Source organism: Wasmannia auropunctata, unplaced genomic scaffold (assembly GCF_000956235.1).
Source record: "Wasmannia auropunctata unplaced genomic scaffold, wasmannia.A_1.0 LD336101.1, whole genome shotgun sequence".
NCBI classification, from domain to species: domain Eukaryota; kingdom Metazoa; phylum Arthropoda; class Insecta; order Hymenoptera; family Formicidae; genus Wasmannia; species Wasmannia auropunctata.
In genome coordinates this window covers 678,851-679,353 of record NW_012026789.1, presented here as the reverse complement: position 1 = coordinate 679,353, position 503 = coordinate 678,851, and positions in this window count along the sequence as shown.

Below are 503 nucleotides of genomic sequence, written 5' to 3'. Positions count from 1 at the left end.
TTGGATATATCGAGAATACACATACCCACGTAGATTGGTTTGTTGAACTTGACCTCGAGTTTGCGCATTTCTACCGCGACCAGATTCTCCGAAAAGACGCTACGACTGTGAAAATTTGGTTTCGCGATCATCGCCTCAGCATCAAATCTACCTTCCCATTTTGTTAAAAGCCGCACATCGACATGATTGCGCACATTCTCCATGGTTTTGCCAAATACCGCGTTATTCATTAATTTGTACAAATTTTTTTCAAATTCATTCGTGGCTAATGTTCGAAATTTCGTATTTAGTTCAATATAATCACGAAGCCAAGGAGATTGCGCGAATTGCAATACGCGATGAATCTTTGAGATACGGAGGCCGTGACGAGTACACTGTTGCAGAGTGCGATAATGTATGACGTAACGCTTCTTATCGTATACGGTTGCGAGGAGCTTGTCCTGCCGCTTGCCGGGCGGCTTATCGCGCGTCGGACAGAACGGTAGGTCAGTGTGCGCGTCGTG